At 45.9% G+C, this 23,491-nt stretch overlaps 1 long non-coding RNA gene across 5 annotated transcripts in view; it reads left to right on the forward strand.

The window, feature by feature from the left end:
- The window catches only part of LOC145723732 (uncharacterized), a 249,943-nt gene that overhangs the window by 22,354 nt on the left and 204,098 nt on the right, over positions 1–23,491 (forward strand). For all 5 annotated transcript variants that reach the window (XR_014148988.1, XR_014148989.1, XR_014148990.1 and 2 more), the window contains exon 2: positions 19,920–20,013. This is a non-coding gene — a long non-coding RNA (uncharacterized LOC145723732). The remainder of the gene's footprint in view (positions 1–19,919; positions 20,014–23,491) is intronic.

Here is a 23,491-nt window from a genome sequence, read left to right on the forward strand (position 1 = left end):
TGGCAACCCTACCATTCAGGGACCTGCCTCCCTCTCTCCCCAGCAGTTCCTGCGTCTGCTGCACCCCTCACCTGTTTCCAGCCACCTAACTTCTCAGGGTACTTATTAATGAATGTATCCATTTCCTACCCCAAACTAGACTGTATCTCTCTGAGAATGTGTACTATGCCTGAAGTGGATTAATTCCCACCATGTGGATTTTCCAGCGCCTCACACGTAAGAGATGTTCAGTAGATAACCCACTTGATTCTTAGACTGATTTGGGATAAATAGCAAGTGTTAATATTGTGTTAAATCCAGTATGGCTAAGACATCTTAGTTTACCTTTTGTTATCTTTGTTTCCTGCTTCTTTAAAATCTCAAGTCCAATTATTGTTCTTGGACAAAAGTGTCTTCAAGAGGCACAGCAAATGAGCAATACAAAAAAAAAAAAGGGGGGGCGGATATCTGGATTTTTGATGACTGCTTGTAGCCAGGCGACCGTGTTTGAGTTGGGACGCTCTGGTGTGGTTCTCTGTGACATGTCCTCTGTGGACAAAAGGACTCAGGGAGGATTCTTGAGGGGGATATTGTGTCTCATGCCTTGTTCTCCTGAGAAGTCAAGTGACAAATATTATTTTCATTGGCGATGAAACTTTATTATATACACAGCCTAGCACTGTGGTTATTTTCAGACAAGCTGGTTTTGTTTTGTGTTATTTATTTATTTATGTTTATTTTTTAAAGTCCACTCTTGGTAAATAAATTGCTTTCAACGTGGAATCCTGTAGGACGCATCTGCCTTTCCAACGTGGTCTGTCGAGAACTCTCCCAGCACGGTCTATACACCATGCAAGTGCATTCCTTCAGTGAAATAAATCCACGGGCATAGTGACCTACAGCTCGGGGGTGGGATGCTTCATCCCAACCCACTCTAATTAAAGGGTTGTGACAGTCCTTAAGAAACAGTAACCTTTGATTTTTAAATTTTGTCTACATTGCTCTTAACACAATTTTTGTAAACACAAGCCAGCTGATAGCAATTCATTGAGCTCCTGGTCTGTACTGAGGATGGCGGCAGGTGCTTCCACTGTAAGGCATCTGAAGAAAGTGTGCCGCACTGGAAGAACTTTACTCAAAAGTGCAAACCCGGAATCAGACCATTGCCATTCTAGCTATACTTTGCCCACTTTCCTGACAAATCACCTCATCCTGATATTAAATCTCCACCTCTAAAACCAAGCATGATATACAGGCGTTATTTTTATCAAGGATCTTGGAGGATAAAATAATGATTGTGAGTTATGGAAGAGGTCCCACAAATGATGTCTACGATGGTGACTGTACTTTTCTCTTCCCTTTTTAAAAATCATTTTTAACCCAGAATTAAGTGTGAAGTTCACTCTCTGACAAATAGTAGCTGAGTAAATGTAAGTTGAAAAATTTACTGAATAATAAAAACAAAGATATGTCCTTACCCAAAAGGGGTCCCATGCCACTGCTGAGGACGTCGTGAATAGCCCCAAAGTCAACTCTGCTTTTGCATTAAAACAAAAATCTTATTCTTCAAAACTGTCAACTAGCCCATCTCTCAAGGACTTTATTCATACATCAAATAACTATTGCATATTAACATATCTGTAATCCAATTGACAATTTTGGCTTTAGCAAAGTTTTAGATGCAACAAAAGAGCCCATTTAAATTCTTTAAGAGTTACAAGCATTTGATTGGGTTTCTACTTTGTGTTCAGTCCTGGCCATCTGAGCGAGCAGAGCTATCCTCCTAGGGATGGGAGGGACTCCTTGTGCATGGGAGCAGCATCAGACAGAGGAACCCGTACATGAGCCGGTTTGGTGGCGGGTGCGGCCTCTGCCATTTGACAGCTTGGTCAAGTTCGTCTTCAAGTCTGGCAGGAATAGGAGCACTGCCGCCCCCTTCTCAACATTTCAGAGCAAAGGTGTCCTCATTTCCAAGCTCCCCTGTGCAGATGAGCAAACTCACATGAAGGAACAAACCAACACCATTTCTGTGCATTTATCAATGTGTATGAAATCGTGAAAATTCAGCCAACACCTACTGACTGGGAGGTTCATTAGGCCATTAGGCAGTCATCGAGAGAGCCCACTAACATTCCAACCTCTAGTCTGGCTGTGCACCTGTTTGCAGACTCAGACTCTGTGTCGGTAACTTGCCATGCTTTATATTTGTGAAAATAATGGTCTATCATTTTATTTCTCCCTGTTTTTGAGTGTGCATTTTCTGCAGTAGTTATGAAATGTGCTTATGTTAATATACTTTAAAGGGAATTGACAGAAGTAGTACTAACCTGTTATGGACATAAATTTTGGAGTGGACAGAGGCCCATTTGTGAGTCTGACCCCCTTTATAACATATCAAACCATTTTTTTTCTTTATTTTTGTATCAACAGGATGTAGCTCAGTGCCTGGCACATAATTTTACATTTAAAATTTTTTATTTGGTCATATTCACATGAACTAAATATTTGGGCACAGTGGGGAATCTATATGCTACATCCATATGAAACTTTTTAATTAAAGAAAAAAATTAAAATGGCTATATTCACCAATCCTTTCATTTCTGTTCTATTATTCCCTGCTGTAACCACATGCTGAGAGAAGCACCCAGTACAGAGTAGGGCTCAAAAATGCAAGTTGAATATTTGTTAAATAAAGCGATGACATCATAAATGTGTCCACCCACATCTATGAGATGGGACATACTGGAGTTCAAAAGGAATATTCTGCAAGTCTGTTTCAAATACAGTGTCCCTCTGTGGAGAGAAGATGAGACTGAGGGAGGGAGGGAGGGAGACAGAGGCATGGGTGGGCAGAGAGGGAACAGGAGGGAAGAGGCAGGTGGGCATGAAGTGGGAGCATGGAGGTAGGGACGCACGGGGGCAGGGTGCGCTCCACCACGCTCTGGCCATGGATGTCTTTGCAGAGTCCCATGTCCCCTTGAGATGGGTGAGAAGGAGGAGTCAGGTGCCTGAGAGTCTGGCTGCTAAGACCAGGCGCTGTCCCAGGTGCTGATGTGACGGAACTGGGAGGGAGACTTGTGGGTAGCAGAGGCTGGGGAGTGCGGGGGGCGGGGAGGCCTTGCTCCGACCTATCAGGGTCAGAGATGGGTCTCCCCTGTGGGCTGCATTGTGTGCAAGATGGAGCTTGTGGGAAGTCAGCTATCTGTGAGCCTTCTCAGAATCCCAGCACATGGCAAGAAGGTCCAGCCCCCCCACCCCTCCACCAGAGCTTAGTCAACTCAGAAGGTACAGTAGACAGAGTTCTTTTAAGTTAAACCCTTACTCAGAAAAAAAAACTTGATTATTTGGAATGATGTGCCTCACTCGTGGTGCCTTGTTCGTGCAGGGAGAATGAGACTATGAAGCACTGGGACCTCTCACTGATGGTTCCCACAGCATCTCGTTGTGTTGGACCCTGCCGGGCTAGTTTGGGAACAGCCTGCATTTCCCACAGTTGGCTATGTGGGCATGGGCACTGGCCATTAGAAATAACACAGCCCTGCTTCAGTGACTCCTCAGGAAACAGAATTAGGGGTCTTCAGATTATAGGGTCGTGTCAAAGTTCCTATAGTAAATCCTAGGAATTCCAAAGGCAACCAGAAGTTAAATATCTATACTCACCCATAAATACATAATTGTGTGTATTTTACATTTACGTGACTACTTGAAGAATACCATATTAATTTGACTCCCAGTCACTTGTACATAGTTGTTATACACAAGGAAGAAATGTTTTGGTTAAAGAATGTAAACTTCTGAGTTTAGTTTATGTTCTGCCCCAACATGAAACCATACTGGCCATTCTAGTGTTTCAGAATAATAAACTGACTCAGACCAGGTTAAGCAGCTTGGCAATCACTCTGAAGTCATTGACATACCAAACAGTATTGATTTTTTTCCCCCTTTGCTTCAAAGTTAATTAAAAGGATATAATACATCAGCAAGCTGGTAGAAAATCATCTAGAGCCAAAACATGATTTAGAAACGTGGCAAGTGGAAGATCGAGATGGTGCGGATGAAGGTTAAGGTGGGAGCCAGGTGTCTGAATGCGTCCTGAGAGAGTCTACCCTGGAATGCTGGTATGTGGGGCTGTCCCTGGCAGCTCCAAAGGGATAGATGAGTCAGCATGAAGCAGAGCTACAGAAAACACACGATTAACTAGTTGGATATTTGGAATTCCCAATTTCATTGATAATTATGGTTTCCTTTCAAAGAAAGAAATCTAATTGTAGATTGCTTAGCGAGTGCCGAGGGGCATGTGTCTCAGGCAGGGGCACCCTTCCTCTTCTGACACAGACCCCCAAGCACCACCTCCCCTCCCCCCACCTCTGTCCCCTGAGATCTTGAGCTGATTTGTGGGCACTGGCCTCCAGGTCAGACACAGCCTCCTTCCCCACAACCAGCTCCTCCTGGATCCCGGCTGGCGGGCCATGGACTGAGGTCTCCTCTGGCCCCGGCCAGGTGTCCTGCTGGGTGACGTGTGGGCAGAGATGCTCTGTGAGGAGACTGGATGTGTCTGCCACCTGGTGAAGCCAGAATTTCCACGAGCCCATGGCTCCTAGGCCTCAGCAGGATGCATGTGTCCCGTCCTTGAAGAGGAACCCAGTGCTTCCTGCTTCTTGAACAAACCATAGTAAGCAGAGTTCTGGTGACAAAGTAAGAAGCTGCCCCCTGGGCAGCACATGGCAAGGGCACGCACAGCGAGGGCATGGTTGGAGGGGACGGGGACACCCGTGGAAGGTGTGGCTGCACACCGGACTGTGCTGAGCTGTGTGCCTCTGGCCAAGGTTCCAGAACCAGGCCCCTGGTCACGGGATTCCCTGCACGCAGAGTGCCCTGTCTTACCTTCCCAGAACTAGGAGGGTTTTTTTTGTTTGTTTGTTTTTAATTTATTTGAGAAGAGAGCACGAGAAGGGGCAGGGTTAGAGGGAGAAGCAGACTCCCCGCCGAGCAGGGAGCCCGATATGGGGCTCGATCCCAGGACCCCAGGATCGTGACCCGAGCTGAAGGCAGCCGCTCAACTGACTGAGCCACCCAGGTGCCCCCCAGAACTAAGAGTTTTAACATCCATGACAGGTGTTTATTTATTTATTTTTTTTAAGATTTTATTTATTTGAGAGAGAGAATGAGATAGAGAGCATGACAGGGGGGAGGGTCAGAGAGAGAGGCAGACTCCCTGCTGAGCAGGGAGCCCGACGTGGGACTCGATCCCGGGACTCCAGGATCATGACCTGAGCCGAAGGCAGTCGCTTAACCAACTGAGCCACCCAGGCGCCCGACAGGTGTTTATTTTTAAAACACAGAGGATTATTTACCACATGAACAATTTTGGCTTTTTTTTTTTTTAAGAAAAGCCTTTTATTGAATGAAAGTTTACAGGGGAGGCTGTAAACTCAGTCAGTTGAGTGTCCGACTCTTGGTTTCAGCTCAGGTCATGATCTCAGGGTCGTGAGATTGAGCCCTGCGTTGGGCTCAGCACTGAGTGTGGAGACTGCTCAAGACTCTCTCTGACGTCCCCCTCTGAAAATAAATAAAGAAATCTTTAAAAAAAGGAAGTTTATAAAACTTGATACTATTAATGTCAGTTTCTTAGTTGTGGCTAGGAAATTATTACTGCAAAGGCATTCTTTAAATTAAAATCTATCTTCTTCATGAATTATTTCCCTGGCAAGTCCCATCCGAGAAGGAATGTTTATAGTTAAGCTGTGTTGAACGATTTCACATCTAATTACTTACCACATAAATTTCGCTGTGTTTGTACATCCATCTTGTCTCTTTAGAAAGAGATGAGATCTCTGAGCAAAAGATGGAAATTGGGCTAGCCTGTCCTACTGCATTTGGTCATCAATAGGCACATGATAAATAATTACAAAAATGTGTGTATGGCAGTTGATTCAGATGTTGAGTATGTCCATTTATATTTTAGCACAGAATTAAAAGTTGGGCTTGATCAAAGACCAATGTGGTCCCACAGCCCAGAATTACTAATCACTAGGACACTTGGCAGACCGGGCATGCTAAGGATATTATTTCATGGGTATTTTCTGCCCTGTGTGTCCTTCCAGAGTTGATCAGAACTACCCACGCTTTCTTCTCAGATCCTCAACTCAGTTTGTCAGATGGTGTGGACATTGACCCTGAAGCAACGTGGATGCAAGAAAGAAAGAAGTGCATGGAAATGCTTTATGTCTTCTTTGGTGGGGAGAGGGAGCTAGAATAGGTTTCTCTGTTTGTGTGTGTGTGTGGTAAGAACACTTACCATGAGATTATCCTCTTGGCAAATTTTAAAGTTAACTAAGGAACCAGTGTTGTCTGGCAGAGCTGGAGAACTACTCATCCTGCATAACTGAGACTTCGCGCCCATTGACAGCAACTCTGGTTTCTCCCTCCCCACCCCTGGCAACCACCACTCTCCTCTGTTTCTAGGAGTTGGGCTACTTTAGATGTCTCCTATGAGTGGAACCATGCAGTATTTGTCTTTCTGTGTTGGTTTATTTCACTGAGCATAGTGTCCTCTAGATCCATCCATGTTGTCTCAAATGGCGGGATTATATATTTTTTAAGGCTGAATGATATTCTATTGCAAATATATCACATAGATCACCACTTCATTGTCCATTTGTCCATCCATAGACATTAATATTGTTTCCATACCTTGGCAATTATGAATAATGCTGCAGTGAACGTGGGAATGCGAGTATCTTTTTGAGATTCTGATTTTGACTTTTTTGGATGAATGCCCAGAGGTGGGATTGCTGGATCATATAGTAATTCTATTTTTTTTAATTTCTTGAAGAACACAGTGGCTGTTTCAGTTTGCATTCCCACCAACAGTGCGTGAGAGTTCCTTTTTCTCCACATTCTCACCAATACCTGTTGTTTCTTGTGTTGTTGATTTTAGCCATTCTGACAGGTGTGAGGTGATAGCTCATTGTGGTTTTTATTTGTATTTCCCTGATGACAAGTGATGTTGAGCATCTTTTCATGTGTCTGTTGGCCATCTGTGTGTCTTCTCTGGAGAAATATCTGTTCACGTCCTTTGCCCATTTCTAACTGAGTTATTCTGTTTTGTTTTGTTTTGTTTACTACTGAGTTGTAGTAGTTCTTTATATATTTTGGATACTAGTCCCTCTCAAATGTGTGGTTTGCACACATTCTCTCCTGTTCTGTATGTTGTCTTTTCACTGATTATTTTATTTGATGTGCAGAATTCTTAAGTTTGATGCAGCCCTTCTTGTCTATTTTTGTTTCTGTTATTATTGTTAAGATGTCCATACTACACCAAGTGATCTAAAGACTCAATAAAATCTCTATCAAAATCCCAATGGCATTTTTTACAGAAATGGAAAAAAAAAATCCTAGAATTCATATGGAACCACAAGAACCTCAGATAGCCAAAGAAATCTTGAGCAAGAAGAACAACATGGGAGGCATCACACTTCCTCCTTTAAAGATATTATTACAAAGGTACAATAACCAACACAGGCACAGACAGGTGTGTAGACCAGGGGGACGGAATAGAGAGCCCAGGTAAAACCCGTGCATACACTGTCAACTGATTTTCAACAAGGGTGACAAGCATACACAATGGGGACAGGAGAGTCAATTCAATAAATTGTGTTGGGAAGACTGGATATCCACAAGCAAGAGAATGAAACTGGACCCTTAATTTTGCACCATACATAAAGTCAACTCAAAATGGATTAAGGACTTAAATATAAGACCTAAAACTAAAACTCTTTGGGGCAAAAATAGGGAAAAGGCTTCATGACAATGGTCCTGGCAATGGTTTCTCAGAATAGATTTGCTTTGCTAAAATTTAGGGCCCATTTTTCTTACCTTAGATGGCTCCTAAATGCATTTACTTTATTTTTCTGGCCTTCCTCCCTCACTGGGAAAGTGCTCAGATGGTAATAGGGAGGAGGAGGAGGACAATATTTCATTCTGTATAAAAGGATACATTTGTTCTTCCTTGAGAAATTCCTGAAACCTCCCTGGAGTTAATGCCTTTGAGCATACTGAGTAGTGCATACGGCTGCTGGAGTGGTGGGAGGGGATGTGGAGAGATGTGAAGGTGTCTGAATGTTATGAATTTTAAAACCTGTCTCTGGGGGGAAATTAATAGGAATGCCCTGACCCATCTGCAGAAAAGCATGCACTTGGTGAGAACCTTTTTCACTGAAAATGGACAGGTGGATTCTGCCCTGTGCCGTGCATGATGCTGAGTGGCCACGTGCCTCAGCATGCCTGGGACAGTCCTGGCTTGCACCTGTTGTCCAGGTGTCCCACCCACTTTAACTTCTGTCCTGAACAAGGTGCCCTGGTTGTGTTGCCCTATTGTTAGCACTGTTCAAATACAAATCTCAAGATGCTTCTGACTTGAGCGCAGCAGGAAAAATGACTCAGAAGGCATTCCTGGGACACTGGCTTTTGCTTTTTCTACTTCACCGAGGTGTCTTCAGAAGCAGAGAAAACCCACAGAATCAACGTGCCTTGAATGAGGGTGATGCACACCATGCCTAGCCAAAATTGCAGGGAACCTGATATTTGCGTGATTGCTGGCCTGCCCTAAAAGCATCCACACTGCAGGTAGCTCCAATCGGCCCTAAAATGTCCTCCAGATTGGGGGCAGCCAACCTGAGAAGGGGGCCCTGGCCCCCCTGGTGCTGCTGCCCCCTGACCTAAGCTCGGGCACTGTTTTCCTTCACATCAGGACTGATTGCTCTGGTCTGGGGGGCCTCAGGTGAGGTTGCAAGCCCTGCATGACGATGCTCGAGCCTCCTAACGATCTACCCATGAAGAGAGAAAGATTGCTCCTGATGCCACTGAATCGTGGGTTTCTGGAGGCTGAGACAGACCATGGCTTCCTTCCATACCAGAGAGGCACCGAGCTGTGCCCTTGGGCATGGGGCAGACCGTGCATGCACTGCAGCAATGTGGGGCATCTGTCTCCACACTTTGTCCCCGCTCGTCTCCTTGCCTTCACATTGATGGGTCCCACTTTCCCCTTCCCTGTCTTCTGGAGTTAATGACATTAGTGAGACAGCTTTTCTAGAAGAAAGAAAATGTCTGTATCACTGCTGAAATATCAACATGAAGACAGGAATTATGCACCATCCATACTCAAAAGAGCAGTCCAATATTAATCACAAAGCTTTTAAAAATTTTAATTTCTTAAATAAAGGGGAAAAACCCTTCAAATGGATATATTTTTCATGAATCACATCCCTTCTCTTAAAATAAAAAAAATATCATCTAACTGAGACTAGGAGCAGCTTATCAAATAGGACAAGCATTCTATCTCGGAGAATTGGTCTGCTCTCCTGAAAGCTGTTTTTCTCCCATTTGTTTTCAAAGGCACTCTTACCTCTTACTTCGTAAACAGCTTTTGTTTCAGGAGCAGTGACAGCATATTTCTTTGCATTTCTGGTAGGTTTCTTTTTTTAAGATTTTATTTGTTTATTTATTTATTTATTTATTTATTTGAAAGAGGGAGAGAACAGGGGGAAGGGTGCAGGGAGAGGGAGGGAGAGAATCTCAAGCAGACTCCCCTCTGAGCAAGGAGCCCAATGTGGGGCTCGATCCCACAACCCTGAGATCATGACCTGAGCTGAAACCAAGAGTCGGATGCCCAACTGACTGAGCCACCCAGGCGCCCCTCTGGTAACTTTTATATCAAATGTCCTTAACCTTTTCTCGAGGTTCCTTTTGACTGATTGCTGCTTGGTTATAGGCACCTCCTGGAAAAACAGAATAACATTTTCTGTATTTTCTATATTTGCCCATTGGGGTTTTTATTTTTTTATTATCTTTTAAAATTCCACTTAGTTTTGGAAGCCCTGGGTGGCTCAGTTTGTTAAGTGATTGACTCTTGATCTCAGGTCAGGGCTCGATCTCAGGTTTGTGAGATCGGGCCCCACACTGGGCTCCTCACTGGGCGTGGAACCAACTTTAAAAAAAATTCCATTTAGTTTTTATTTAAATTCCAGTTAGTTAGCAGACAGTGTTATATTAATTTCAGGTGTAGAATATATTGATTCAGCAACCCCATACATTACCCCCTCCTCATCACAACAGGTGCCTCCTTCATCCCCATCCCCTGTTTCTCCCAGCCCCCCCACCCACCTCCCCTCTGGTGACCATCAGTGTGTTCTCTGTCATCGAGAGTCTCGATGTCAGAGTGTTCTCTGTCATCGAGAGGTTTGCCTCTCTCTGTTTTTTTCCCTATGATCAGTTTTTAAATGTAACTCTGTTCTCAAATTTCTTGATTCTCTGTATTTGGGTTGCCCCCCTTTTGAAATGAAGTGGTTTTGAGGGCAGAAGCTCCATCTGTCTCTCTGTGTCTCCCTCTCTCTGGCGACATCCCTATCTGGCTGATTGCCCCTCTCTAAGAGGGTAAAGCATCTCTATCCTGGGTCAGCCTCTTCCAATGGCTGGGTGGCAGGAGAAACTATGTGATGTTTGTAGTCTTGCTGCACATAATTTACCAAATGGATGTTGCACAGCAGACAGTTTTCTGGATACTTTGTGTCCAGGTGGATTGCAGTCCTCCTGGCTTCCCATGCATAAATCCCCTCTGTCTAGAATGTCCTCTTCTTATCTGTTCGCCTGAGTCATACTCAGGCTTCAGAGCTCCTGGCTCTTGCCCAGCCTATGACTTCTCTTTTCTGAGTTCATACATATCTATTCCAAGACCTCGGTGCTTCTAATGTCACAGTCTCTCTGATAGACAAAGATGAATCACAGATTCCACATAGACGCGCATGTCTCAGGAGTTCTCCCTAAAACCTCCCTGGCATGTAGTCATCTGCTGATCCAGTCTCTGAATACCCACCATGACAGGGAGGTCACTGCCGAAGAGAAACACATCATTTTTAATAGGACTTAACAGATGTTGTTCTCCGATTGCTTCTGTACCTGGAATGTTCCCTGCCTGAGGCCTGGGACTGTCTATATAGGGATACATGTTGAAACACGGATAGAGAGAGAGAGAGAGAGAGAGAGAGAGAGATCTGATCACGTCCAGCAGGGTGTGGTGCACATGCTACTGTTTTCAACAAATAGTTAATAGTGGATTTATTCTACAAGGTAAATGGTAAAATGAGCATCCAGTTATCCTTGAGCAATAACAGATTACATATCTCCTCATATTTACATGTGATTTGGACACCCTCACCCTTCCTAACAGAAAGGACATACAAAGCGGAGCATATTTAAACAATTTGGTCCCATTACTATAGTGGAGACAGTCCCTGTTCTAAACAGTTCCTGCACCCTTGTCCCTTCTCTTCTCCCCTCGCACAGTGAATGGAAGCGCAGTCTCCCCGCTGGGTTTGCTGAGGCTGCTTGGCCTTGGCAGAGCCGTACAAGGCCCCGGGGTGCCCCCGGCTCGAGCAAGGCAGTGCGCTGCGCTGGGGAATCCCGTGATCCCGACCACCTTCCCTTCCCACCTTCTTTCCCAGACAAAACCATCCCAAACATGCAGCCGGGACCACTGGGCTTCACTGTGTTGGTGCCTGGCCGAATCGGAGATGTTTTGGGGTCCCGTTATTTCAGGGATCCCCTCTGATGACAGAGTGCTTTCTAAGCATGGGCAGGTGACCTGAGAAACGCCCGTCAGCTGTCACCACCATCTGTGACCAAGCTTGTCTCTCCGTCTTGTCACCTCCTGGCCTGAGCCTTCTCACTAATGCAACGTTTGACAATGAGAAGTGGAGAGCGCCGACTGCATGCAGGAGCTTGCTTGCTTTCTCATATGTGCACATGTTTCACCACTTCTTGAAGCCCCTCTAACGCCCATCGGACAGGGCAGCCCCGGTGCTGACCACTTTGTCCGCCTAACGCCATCCTGCGCCAGCGCGCCCTCAGACAGACTGACGGGAGGGCTGGGTGCAGGTTGTGCAGCCCAGTGTGAAGAAGGCTGAGGTCCTTCCACGGAGAGTGCCCCGCATCTCTCCTTTCTGCATATGCATTTATAAAACCAGCTGTCGGACTCCAGATAAGCCAGGAGGAGGGCTGGTGTCCACCTCCTGGGAGGGCCAGGGCCGCCCTGAGGGCCCGCATCGCTGGCTCTGCCCGTCCTGATGAGCACTCTGTCTTGCTATCACTGCGTCCTGCAGGGGGAAATGCGCTCTCCTCATTTCTGTGACTCCCGGGCTCCGGCAATAGCGCTCTGAAACCTTCGGCTCCCGTTTCCCTCAGAGCACTTGGCAGGGAGCTCCCACACAGAGACTGGCATTCTTCTTCCACTCCTTGGTGGCGTCCTTGTCCTTATTCTCCCCCAGCCCTTTGGAGGAGGAGAGACCAGCCCTGCTGTCCTGGCTAAGCTGTGTGGTGCCTTGGCATCACCGTGACATGGGCTCTGCCGACAGAGCTGCCAGGCTGGGGTTCTCCGCTCCCCCACCACCCCGAGACCTCAGCGGCCGTGAACCTGAGCCTCTGCTTCCTGGATTTGCGCTCAGCGACTTGATGTTTTTCCTGTGAGCAAGGTTGGCAAATGAAAGGGGCATCTTCAAGATAGAGCAGGTGTGCTTCTGAGTGTGTGTTTCAGTGAGCACTGCCCTGTTTCTTCTCGCTTGCTGATTTTCGCACCTTGTCCCTCATTCTCTCTCCGGCTCTCCTGCCCCCAGGTTTCTTCTTGATTGTTTTGCTTACACACTTAAGGTTAAATTGAGAAAAATTAATTGGAGAGAATAGCTGGTCAGATATTATTCAGTACATCCAATTGACTGAAAGCAGACAGACTTTCTTGCGAGATGGACATGCTGACCCACCTTGTAACACTTTTCAATTACAAACATAAACTTTGTACTCACGTGACTTGTGCACAGGGCTGAGCGTGGCGCATGAGGCTGGGTCCCCGTCCAGCTGCCTGGCCAGTGCCTCCGAGGCCTCAGAGTGCCCAGCCTGCCCACCCCAGACTGGCCACCTCTGGGTCCCCAGTACTCTCTCCCAGGTGCCGAGTCACAGCGGTGAGGGCCATGTGTGGTCCAGACATACATGAGAAATTAGAAATGGCAGAGACAATTTAGCTGGGGAATTTCCCAGAAATTCCTTAGATGGCCAAGTCTCAGTCTCCTGTGCCCTTTGTAACTTTTTCTCTAATTTGGGATTCATTTTTATGTAAGCCATTTGGGAATGGGATTGCTTTGCTGTCCCATGCCATGGAGGCCCCCACCCGAGGAGAGCCACACACCTAGATGACATGATCGTGCCCGGTGTGGTGACACCCCAGGGCCCGCACCCTCCTTTGCCTGCTCCCTCGTCTGAGGCGCTGGTCCTCCGCCCGCTGTGGGCTGAGCCACCTCCTCCTGGCTCCACATCGGTGGGGGAGCAGGGGAGCCTCAGCCACGGCCTAGGCGCTGAGCGAGGCGCCCCGGGCGTTCACACGGCGGCCCCGCAGCCCTGCACATGTGGGGCTCTGGGATGACCCCAGGGCATTGGCCACCCCTCTGTGCATTTTCCTCGGGAACTTCAGAATCAGGCTTTTTTAAGTCTCAAGAGATTCTTCAGTAGACGCTTGAAGACCATGTTCAGAAATACTGAAAATGATTAAATACACTGTGACATAATGTTACACTCCTTCCCAAACCTGGGTGTGCAGAATCCTCTAGTCTGAGGGTGGACCCCTGGGTCAGAGCAGAATGCACCTGCCCACCGGTCCTGTCGGTGAGCTCTCCCGAAACCTCCCTTGCCTCACAGAGTGCGTGGACCGTGTCTCCGTGCACGGACTCGGGCTCCGAGCTCCTCCTGCCTCTGTCCTGGTGGAGTGGCTTTGTTCTTGCTCCGCGATGGACCCTTCCTGTTGCGTTCCTGGCTATTTAGGACAAGGAGCCGGTGTCATCCTCTTGGCTCGGTGTCCTGCCTCTCCTGCCCCAGAGTCGCTGTTTCACTCTCTCCGGGCGGTAAATGCCGGCTGGATTAAGTCTTCTAAATCACAGGCCTAGGGGACTTTGGGTTTCAGCTCCCGCCCGAAAAATCATGGGCTTTTACCTCTCCTCGTCCTGGGCCTGGGACACTTTCATCTTATATCATAAAAGGATTGAAGCTCAAATCACAAATCACCGTTTCATAGTCAAGAGATAGATAAGCCACACCACAGCTTTGTAGCGAAAACCTGAGAACAGGGCCCTTTTTTCTCTGATTTTTGGTTATTCTCACTTCTCCTGCTGCCTCTGTGCCTCGTCCATGGTTTAGAGTTTTGCTTCTCTGAGCCTTCCTTAAAAATAGAAATGGTATACAGCTGTATTTTTTGTTACCAGCTTTCCCTTCTCTTTCCAGATTGATTTTCATGGTAGCCCTACAAGGTGAGGGGGGTGGGCGCCATCACTGTACCTTCCCCTCGTTCTCGAGCAGGGGAGTTGGCTGGATATTGAGGTGCGGGCTGCGGAAAGTGGCAGGAGACCGCTTCAAACCGGGGACGCTTTAGGTAGATGTTAAACCTTTCCTTTGAGCCCGTTGTTCCCAACCCTGGCTTCACATTAGGATCACCTGGGGAGCTTTTTAAAAATACTGATGCCTGGGCTTCACCTCAGACCAATTAAATCACAGCCTCTGCAGGTGGATGTCAGTGCATTTTAAAAGCTCCCCAGGTGATTCTAATATGCATCCTGGGCTGGGGACTATGCTGTTTTCTTCCTTCCCCGTCAGAGGATGAACGTGGGGGAAATAGAGCCGGTCGTGTGGAAGGGCGCATGGACACCTAATAGAATTTTGACATTTCAGTCTGGGTTCCTTAAATAGCCTCCCAATTGGTATGTACATATTGTAAGTAATTAAGCTTGAATGAGCCCCTTCCTTCATTGCTATCTTTATGCCCACATCAGTGTTGCCTTTCCTGGAAATCACGGCGGAATCAGTACACTGTAGTCTTGCGTTCACACCGGGTGTAATAACGTGCACAACAACGCCCTCGCCTTCCAGCAGAAGGCGGCTTTGGAGATCAGCTAGTCCAACGGCTTTTAAACTTCATTAACGAAAACCCCCTTTTTAAAAAAATGGAAGGGGATGTGGTAGGAGCTGAGTCTCCGGACCTCCCAGCTCGGTTCTGCCCCAGCTGGTCTCCCGGGCCGTCTGTGTGCGGTCAGTGGTTGGGGCCCTGGGCGCGCGCAGACGCAGAGACCGTGGCTGGAAGGCAAGTTCTCGGGGGTTCTGGTTGGACTGCCGGGGACCCCGGAGCGAGCAGGTGCTACACGTCAGCCTGGGCCCTGCCCCTCTTTGCCCGCGTGTCGGGGTTTGCGGCCGTGTGGCCGACCTCACGTGCCCATGCGTGCTGTGATGCTGGGTTTTGCCAAGCCAGCGTCAGAACATAAATACCCTGCCTCCCTCCGGGATCCCAAACCTGACTTGGAGAGGTCTTCCCCAGGGAGCAAACTTCCCTGCTCTGCACGCCGTCCTCCTCCTTCCCGGTGCCTCCCGCCTCCACCTCCGGGGCCCCTGTGGGCAGTGGGTTAGGACGGCTCTATCTATGCCCTGACACAGAGGAGGTGGGGGTCTGGGGATTGCTGACTCTGCAGGAAATTAATTGGATCTACATCTAAATCTCATTTTTGTGTCTCCTCAGACAATACTAAGAAAGGCACATAATTTCTCAGGTATCAAATGCTTTCAAATATCTGTCATGTGCTCACCCCATTTAGAGGAGAGGTTCGCTCTGTTCCATTCAGCCTGCTTCTGTTCCCCTGGCCGCACCCACGAGTCAGATTTCCACTGCAGACCATCGAGCAATGTCACAAGAGATCTTACTCCAGTCTCACGAGAAGGTGCCGGCTGAGTTAACTCGGCTCAGGGCTGGTTGTTAGGATCTTTTTTTATTATTGTTGCTATAGGCTGCAGCCATATGTTCACATATTTGAAGCTGTTCTGTGTTTACTTTTTGCAGCCCAGCCTTTCCATGAGGTATATGTGGAAATTAGCTCACTAAATCTAACTACCCTGGCCTGAAAATATAATAATAAGCAAATAGCACCTTTTTAAAATCAAGAGCAAGGACCCCTATACTGCTCCCACACTTGAAGTGTGGGGGGGATGCTATAAGCCTGGAGAAGATGCAAATAAATAGAAGTGTACATATTACATAATAATTTAGATTTATAATAAACACCAAGAAGCAAATTTTCAGGCCCCTATGCAGAAATGCTGCCCGCCTGAGACAGAACCTGCCCAACCCCATTAGCCGGGCACTGGCACCTATCAGAGTCTTATTAACTAACTTTAAGAAGCTGTAAACTTTGGGGCGCCTGGGTGGCTCAGATGGTTGAGCATCTGCCTTCGGCTCGGGTCATGGTCCCGGCGTCCTGGGATCGAGTCCCGCATCGGGCTCCCTGCTCCTTGGGAGCCTGCTTCTCCCTCTGCCTCTCTCTCTCTCTCTGTCTCTCATGAATAGATGGATGGAATCTTTAAAAAAAAAAAAAAAAAAAAAGAAGCTGTAAACTTTGAGAAGATTATAAACCTAACACTCCTGAGGCTGACTTGAGTATATCATACTGTCCTCCAGCAAGAAAGTGTCCACTCTGAGCATTTGTATTTGGCTCTATTCTGATAAAAACTCAAAATGTAGATCATTGTAAAATGAACCTAATAAGTGAGACTCTAGAGCAGCACTGTCCGATAGGAATATAATGCAAGTCACAAAATTAAGTCTGTAATGTTACCTTTCCCAATATATATTAAACTAAATAAAAATAAGCAGATGAAATTAGTTTTAATAATATATTTAACCTATAATGTTATCATACTCATAGGTAATCACTATGCATGTATTAATGGATGACTGTATCTTCTTTTTTTCATAGTGCCCCTGGTATTTTGCAATTATAGCCCATCTCAGCGGAAACCAGCCACCCTCCAGTGCTCAGGAGCCCACGTGGCTGGGGACAGCACAGATGTGGCTGGGCCAGATAACAAGGAACCTCTTATTAAAGTCTTCCCCAGATTTTGCTTTGTCTAGGTAGATGATGATCTTATTTTTTAAAAAGTGACCTCTGATTTTATTGAGGATTTAGCGTGGTGCTTAGGAGCACATGCTGAGGAATTAGGTTGTCAGGGTTTGAATCCAGTTCTACTGTTTACAAACTCAGTGATGTTCCGCCAGGTGTTTAGCCTCTGGGCCTCGTTTTTGTCACCTGCGGAATCAGTGTTGAAACCCACCTACCTCGCCGCGAGGATTACATACAACAATGCACGTTCATTACTTAGCACATTCCATGTCTCTGTTTCTAGGTCTTTGTAAATATATCTTCCCTTCATCGGAAAATGAACCATAGCATAGATCTCAGAAAATGAAATGAAATGACATATGTAATGATAAATCTGATGTCTATTTTGGGAAGGTTACAGAAAGGGATAAGTAAATATCCTGCACCCTGATGTCCTTCTCCGTCAACGTCCAGTATGTTAAGTTCCAAGGTCAAAATTGTGGAGTCAACCTGGTTAAAGTTGTCACTGCTTTGCTGTTATAATTTCCACAGAAAGCGTATTGCTTCTCCTCTGTTGAAAGTGGTAAACTGATGCAGAAATAACTACAATTTTTTGTTTAAAAGATACATATTAATCAGAATATTCGTATGAATTTAAAGACCAAATTCCCTAACTCACAGATAACTAAAGCTTCATCGTAGAGGTCAAAAAGTGTCTAATCTGATATTCCCACTTTAGAAATGAGAAACCCTTCCGAAAGCTTTTGAAATTCTGTCATTTTTTCCATTCACAGGAATTACATTATTCATATTTTTAGATAGACTTAAAAAAATAAAAGCATGGGACGGGCCCATGCTCATTCCTGCTTCTTTAAATCATGTAGTTTTGAGCATCTGCATGGGTTGTAAACTCAGCCTTTCCCATCAGAGCCGGGATGCTGGTTATAAGGACCTGCAGGAAAAACGGGAAAGACAATGGACCAAATACGTTAGAGTCTAGTCAGTTCTTTCCAACATTTCAAAACCCGTGCCCTGTTTCGATACACTTAAAGTCATGTAAACGTCTATAGACCTACTGAGTTTTTTTAAAGAGAAAGATAATCGACTAAACACAAATTAAAGCAGTGGTAATGTCAGGTGCAATGAGTTCTGTACACACACACACACGCATGCACACCTGTATCTACATCTGTCCTCACGTGACCACATGAGCATTAATTCTATTCGTTTGCCACAAACTTCTCTAAGTGCAATGGGAGATAGAACTCAGCAGCGTTGTGTTTGACACCGAGCCTGTCCCCTGGCGAGCCCCCTTCCCTCCCTGCCCTTGGGTTGTGCGGCCCTCCTCGCCCCGTGCACGGAACCATCCAGAGGAGGGAGGGAGAGCAAGGCCCACGTGTGTCCTGGCTCCACCCCTCAGAGCCAGCTCAAGTGCACCTCAGCCGGCTGGTCAGTGTCCTGCTTGGCACAGGGGGCCTCGCCTGCCCTGCGCCAGGACAGGGAGCCCTTTGGGGCCGCTTAGAACCATCAGAACATTTGCTTCTGACTCAAGCTAGGCAAGCATGCTCTGACCCCAGTAGAAACTAGAGTTAATGTCATTTTCGGTTATAAAGTAAGATCACAAGGCCTGAAATTCTCATAAGTAGCTTCTAATGGGTTCTTTGTTTTATTTTTCCCATTTATTAGAAATTGCCAGAAACTTGATATCTGCGTGACTCCTTTTAAAAGTGTGCACGTTTCATTTGATTTGGGGGATGACCTAAAACGTTCTCCACGCTTAATAGCAATGATGTTGTCCCGAAGACACAAGGAAATGTTTCTGCATGTGAGCCAGGGAGGGGACACAAGGACTAAATGTTTCCTTCTAAAAGAGCAAAAAACTCAGGATTGGTGTTTTAGTGTGTCTGGGACATTGGAGGGCAGCCTGGAGACGTAGAAAGAACGATAGAGTCCAAAGGAGCTGGTCTTGTATCCCGGCTGTGTGTCTCCACATCACAGAACATCTTGAACCAAAGCAAAACGGGAATAATATCTCCTGTCTTGAGAGTGAGATGGGATTGTGGGCCCACAGCCTCTAACGCAGAGCCTGGCTTCTCACGGTCAGTCAGTAATGACAGCGACCGTCCGCGCTGTTCTTAGCAAGCTCTGCGGTCTCCTCACTTCATCCGTGGAAAGCGAGACTCTGGGCGGGCTGTAAAGACCCAGGGGGAGGGCATCCCAGGTAGAGGCACAGAATAGAAGCAAAGTTGAGAGCGTAGAATTTCATGTTTCATATTTCCTCCCACAGAACTGCTAAAATTGGAATGAATATGGTTGGTGGTTAGAAAAAGTTGAATTAATGTTCCAAAGGAATTCTTTTCCCTTCTTTCCCTTCCATGCCCCCACTTCTCTGAGTAAACCTAGAAAATAGGAAATATCAGACTTCCTTCCTTCCTCACCCCATCTTTCTTTATTCTATTTATTTAGATCTTGGGCTTCCACTGTAGAATTAGTCCTTGTGTGGCCTTCGGCAAGCAACCTGATTCTGAGATTCTTACTTGATCCCTCCTGCTGCCATATTTAGAGCTGGCGTGCTCGCTCTGGGGGTCCAGAACCTTCTGTGCATGATTGTGATGACGCCCTCATGGGCCGGCGGTGTCCCGGGCACCTGAGCTCGTCTCTGACCCATGTCCCTTTGTTGGTGGTCTTTGTACAGAGGCCAGAGACCTAAGGACTGACCCAGGTGTCACACACCTGCCCTTGTTCTTTGATTTTTATTAAAGAGCGGACTTCTATTTCGAAGGCACTACAGCTTTGAAGGCTGCAGTGGGGATGTGGAGCTCCAGGACGGTGCTCGAGCTGAACGGCAGTGTGCGTGATGTGTGTGCAACACGCCTTCACTGGTTCAAGAGGAGTGGCAGCCGTGTAGGGAACCCTCCATTCCCTTCAAATCACAGGGACGATCTCAGTGCCATTAACCACATCTCCTGTCCTCTCTTTGTGCAGAGAAGCTCACGCGGAGACCGAGGCCAAGGAGCACGCCGCCACCGTCTGGACACCTGTGTGGTCGCTGCCGACATTTGAAGAGTCCCCGAGCGTGGTATGTTCGTACAAACAGGGCCTTGTGCTTTGCTAGGGATGCAGGGGGCGTTCGTTACCTGAAAACAAGGATCTGGGATGTGCTGGGCCTGATGTTGAACTTGGTCAGTTGAGAAAGGGGCTCTTCTCTACCGTATCTCTTACCGTTTTTGACGTTGAGATGCTTCAATTTTACCTCCTTCTTCAGTTGATTAAAGTGGTACATCCGCTGTCACTGTTTCCTGTATCTTTAGGCTGATGAGAGCTTTGTGTGCAGTCTAAGCGGCTCAGAAACCAACTCAAACCGAGGGCGTTAACCAAAATGCGTATTTGTATGTCAACATAGTGTTTTTAAGTCCTCCCAAGAGTTTCATTCTTGATATTCATGCATATGGTGCCTGGTAAGTTTCAGGCAGCTTCTGCTCAGATCCTCTCCCTGGGACCTCGTACTTACTCTGCAGCCTGGTTGGTGGAGAGGAGAGCGCCGCATGAGCCCCCGGTGACCTGTACGGGCTGGTGTTCCCTCTGTCTCCCAGAGACAGCCCGTGACACACTCGGAGTGTGCGGGGCAAAAGTGACGTCTTTGGAAATGTGTTTCCTTGTGAGAAAGTCCCCTCTCCTGCTGATGACATGTCCCCCACAGAGAGACATGTCACCACTAAGAATGTTTCACACATGTCGCATGCTTGCTTCGTGTGGGCCACATTGTGTAGCTTCTGACTCGTCCTCCTTTTCAATCCTCCTGAACCCTTGAAAAGGACGTATCTTCACCCCCTTGCAGACGTGATGACACCGGGCTGGGGCAGGGGGACAGCTGGCCCAGGCGACACCTGTTTCCAGTGGTTCACCCAGGACTGCCACCGCGTTGTGTTCCCGTGGTGTCTTTATTCCATGGTGGCACATCCTAGGCCGTCACTCGTAACTCCTAGAAAATGTATCTCGAGACATAATTTCATTAATTTTCAACTCTCTTCATGAGTAGTGTAACCTTGACTAGAGCACGTTGGAGAGCTCTGTCCCCATCCTGTGACCTTGGGGCACACACTCGACCTTTCTGGGTCTCTGCTTTCTCTTCCAGGGATGAGCGGGTGGGATTGAAAAATGATACTCTTGCAAATAAGACCAATCAAATCCCCATCAAGACTGTCAGAAATGAGCCAACATTCTCTATTTACCACACAGTTAATTTGTAATTGTGAATTACACATTTTCAAGGCCCCTCTCTAGTCTCCCTCACCTTTTGGTAGCAACATTATCAGGAACTGATGTTCTAAATGTTGTCATTCCTGCCAACATCAAATTGCCGGAGAGCTAGAGAGACGTTTTAATTTTAGTTTTTGTTACATAATTAGTATTTGCCCATTGTAGAGAATTAGAATATTCTACTGAATATCTATATTCTATATACCTACCTCATAAAAAAGTTAAAATACTGAAAATACCAGAATTCTGTGGTAACTACCATTAATAGGTTGGTTCAAAATTTTTTGCAACTGTTTTCCTTGCACATGTAATTTTAAATTAAGATGGATTATATATATATGTGTATATATATATAATTTTGTTCTTTACTCCTTTTTTACTTTATGCATATACATATCTTTCTATATCAATAAATACATTTTTGTAACATCATTTTCCATGATATATAGTATTCCATTTTGTGGCTATGCTAAATATATCTAACAGATCCTCTCTTATAATTTTGTCAGTTGGCTTTTTAAATGTTGCTTTATAAAAAAAGTTAATGACCAATCTTTTAAAACTTTTTGCATTGTTAATTGTCCCCTTAACATAAACTCATAGTGCCGTAGCTGGCTCGGAGGATATGTACATGTTAAGGCTTTTGAGAAGGATAAGGCTTTTAAAATGCTCCTTCATCCTTATGTCTTGTCCTGTGATGGCGTAACCTCTGTGAGTCTAAACGCAGCTCGAGACCCGTGGTCTGCCACTCCACATACAACTTTTAGGAATTTGACCTTGAGGAAAAGTAATCTACTAGAATGAGATTTTTATTTCAATATATATTCTGAATCCCAAGAACTCAGTTCCAAACCTTATGCTTTTGTTCTCTTGTTCATAAATTAATTTGACACGTGAAGTACCTACCATGTATAAGGCATGAACTTAGGCGCTGCTCATATGTGAATGGCAGGATGTAGCCCCTACTTTTGAGGAGTTCAGCTTTTGGTAATGGAATGCACACTTACATTGAGTGCCAGATACAGTACGAAAAACACGATAACAAATTTGCTTTAAAAAATATAATCTCAGGGGTGCCTGGGTGGCTCAGTCAATTAAGCATCTGACTCTTAATCTCAGCTCAGGTCTTGATCTTGGGGTTGTGAGTTGAAGCCCCATGTTGGGCTCCATGCTGGGTGTGGAGCCTACTTAATATATATATTTATATATATATTTATATGTTTTATATATTTTATATACATGAAAATAATCTCAAATATATATAATCTCAAATATGTGTATATACAATCTCAAATATATATAAATATATTATGTAATTATATATATAATTTCGGTGTTAACCATTTAACACAGTGACCATGATTATTCTCAACGTGTAACCCTATTTCCAACATCCACAGCCATTAGGGAAAGATTGCATCACGCTCGCTCCGCTGTTCCACAGAGAGTACTGTACCAACATTCTGTGCCCCCCCACCAACCCTGAAAGGGAGCTTTTCTATTGCTTTCTTGAATACTACTGGAAATGGACAGCCTACCACTCAGCAAGGTGGTCCATCCCATTGTTGGATTGTGTTAATGGTTGGAATGTTATTCATAATATTCTTGAGGTGAAATTACCATTTGATATTAGGTACCTATTGTTCTTAGCTTTAGCTTCTGGAGACGTATAGAATAGGTTCAACTCAATCCAATTCAAGGGATATATTTTAAGACTCTGCTATGGTCGGGAACTGTTCTAACTGCTGAGGACTCATTTCTATTTCATATGACAGTATTTCAAATATTTGATGGTTGTTATATTTTCCTAAATATGCAAGTTAAAGTACTTACCATTTCCAAGGGAATGGGACTGTTACTCCATGAAACCTGCTAAGTTTCTATAAATCCATAAATTTTGACCTCAATTCTTTTTTTTTTTTTTTAAGATTTTATTTATTTGTTTGAGAGAGAGAGAATGAGAGAGAGAAAGCACATGAGAGGGGGGAGGGTCAGAGGGAGAAACAGACTCCCCGCCGAGCAGGGAGCCCGATGTGGGACTCGATCCCGGGACTCCAGGATCATGACCTGAGCCGAAGGCAGTCGCTCAACCGACTGAGCCACCCAGGCGCCCCTTGACCTCAATTCTTGACCACATAGGCTAGTGGGGGAGATTCCCCCAACTGACCTTGAAGACGGAGATGGCCCCCAACTTCGTACAGATTCCTAAAGATTTTGTTAAAAAGGAAACAAAAGTCATTTGCCCAAAACTCTCAGTGATAGTGACAGGAGAGCCTTGCTGTGGTGTGGGAATCTAG

The sequence above is a fragment of the Leptonychotes weddellii genome, chromosome 10 (assembly GCF_054177405.1).
Source record: "Leptonychotes weddellii isolate Sample4059 chromosome 10, ASM5417740v2, whole genome shotgun sequence".
In the NCBI taxonomy this organism is placed as follows: Eukaryota; Metazoa; Chordata; class Mammalia; order Carnivora; family Phocidae; genus Leptonychotes; species Leptonychotes weddellii.